The sequence below is a fragment of the Macrobrachium rosenbergii genome, chromosome 24 (assembly GCF_040412425.1).
Source record: "Macrobrachium rosenbergii isolate ZJJX-2024 chromosome 24, ASM4041242v1, whole genome shotgun sequence".
NCBI classification, from domain to species: Eukaryota; Metazoa; Arthropoda; class Malacostraca; order Decapoda; family Palaemonidae; genus Macrobrachium; species Macrobrachium rosenbergii.
In genome coordinates this window covers 5,068,113-5,070,612 of record NC_089764.1, presented here as the reverse complement: position 1 = coordinate 5,070,612, position 2,500 = coordinate 5,068,113, and positions in this window count along the sequence as shown.

Here is a 2,500-nt window from a genome sequence, read left to right as displayed (position 1 = left end):
ATATATATATATAATATATAAATACTAAAATATATAAAAATATATAATATATAAATATATACAAATAATAAATAATAATAAATATAAATAAAAATATACATATCAACATAATATATAAATATATAAAAATAAATATAAAAATACTACAAATAAAAATATAAAATAAATATAATAAATAATAAAATACTAAAAATAATAAATATATATATAAATATAAATATATAAAATATAAATATATAAATATAAAATATATATAAATATAAATAAATATAAAATAAAAAATCAAAAATAATAAAAATAAAATATATATATATATACAAATATATATATATATAAATTAAATATATATATATATATATATATATAAATATATATAAATAATATAAAAATATAATATATAATATATAAATAATATATATATATAAAAAATAAAAATAAAATATATAAATAAATAAAAAAATATAAATAAATAAATAAAAATATAATAAATAAATATAAAATATATATATAATAAAAAATAAATAAAATTACAAAAATATAAAAAAAATATAAAACAATAAAAATATAAAAATAAATATACGAAAAATAAATATATATACAATATAATAAATATAAAATATAAATATATATAAATATAATATAAATAATAAATATATAAATAAAAATAAAATAAATATATAAACTAAAAATAATAATTTAAAAAGTCAAATGAAAATGTAGTGAAAAATAAAAAATATAAATATCTCAAAACCTTAAAAAATGCTAAAATAAATAAATGCAATGCACTGAAAAATAAAAACGTAAATCAGCTTAGATAACAAACGTAAAAATACACATGAGCTAAAGTGCTCATCAGCATGTTGTCTCGAATGTTACGGAAGCTTTGTACGGTTAGAACCCGAATATATGGGTGTGTCGTAACGTAGGGGTTTGTTTATTTTTAAATAATGAGTAATAATGAGGTTGTGGCTTTGGGGTAAGTGCATGGAGCTTCTGTAGAATGTCATAAACTAAAAAGAGGGCAGCTGAAAAACAAAAATGGGGCCAAGGTCCCTGCTAAAAAGTGAGTGTTAAAGATAAAAATAAGTTAAAAAGTGGCCTATCATTTCTTTTAACTTGTTTTTCTATGATGTTTTATGGTGTTAATGTGAACTAAGTTCGTTTTAACACTAATGGAATGTGATTTATCTTTAAAGATGTTTTATGTATCGTCATGCATACTCATGCATAGTCATTTGTGTATAAAACTATAATGAAAATATTAAAAATGAATATAAAAGAAAATAAAAATACTAAGAATAAAAATACAAAAAATAAAAGTAAAAATACTAAAAATAAAAATAACAATACTAAAAATAATAAAAATACTCAAAATAAAAATACCAAAAATAAAGATATAAAAAACAACAAAATAAAAAAAAATACTTAAAATTGAAAATAAAAATAATAATACTAAAAATAAAAATACTAAAAATAAAAGTACTAAAAATAAAAATACTAAAAATAAGCATAAAAAAATTAAAAAATAATAATAAAAATAAGAAAAATAAAAATACTAGAAATAAAAGTAAAAAACTTAACATAAAAATAAAAATTCTAATAATAAAGTAAAAATACCAAAATAAAAATAAAAATACTCGTAACAAAAAATACTAAAAATAAAAATACAAAAGAAATTAAATATTAAAGTAAAAATAAAATAAAAGAAACTAAAATCAAAATTACTAAAAATAAAAAAAATACTAAAACTTAAAATAAAATAGTAACAATAAAAATACTAAAAATAAAAATAAAAATATAAAAGAATAGAAATACTAAAATAAAAAAAATAATTGTATCAAAAGTAAAAATAAAAAAATAAAATAAAAATAAAAAAAATAAAAAAATAAAAATAAAAATAAGAACAAAAAAAAAATATGAAATTAAATAATAAAAAAATAAAAATAAAAAATATAAAAATAAAAAAAAAATAAACATATACTAAAAAGAAAAAGAAAAATACTAAAAATAAAAGTAGAAACATAAACATAAAAATTAAAAAAAAAAATAAATATACTCAAAATATAAATAATAATACTAAAACTAATTATACTAAAAATAAAAATACAAAAAATAAAAATGCTAAAAATGAAAATAAAAAAAATATACCAAATATAAAAATAAATTTAATAAAGATAAAATAAAAATAGTAAAAATATAAATAAAAGCACTAAAAATATAAATAAAAATAATAAATCTAAAAATAAAAATACTTAAAAAAACAAAAAAAATCTAAAATCAAAAAAAAATATTAAAAATAAAATACTAAATGAACATATAAATAGAAATAAAAATACTAAAAATAAAAATACTAAAAATAAAAATAAAAATACCAAAACTAAAAATAAAAATAGTAAAAAATGAAACAAAAAATAAAAAAAATAAAAATTACTAAAAATAAAAATACAAAAAAAATATAAAAATACAAAAAAAAAAAATTAAAAATAAAAAATAAAAATAC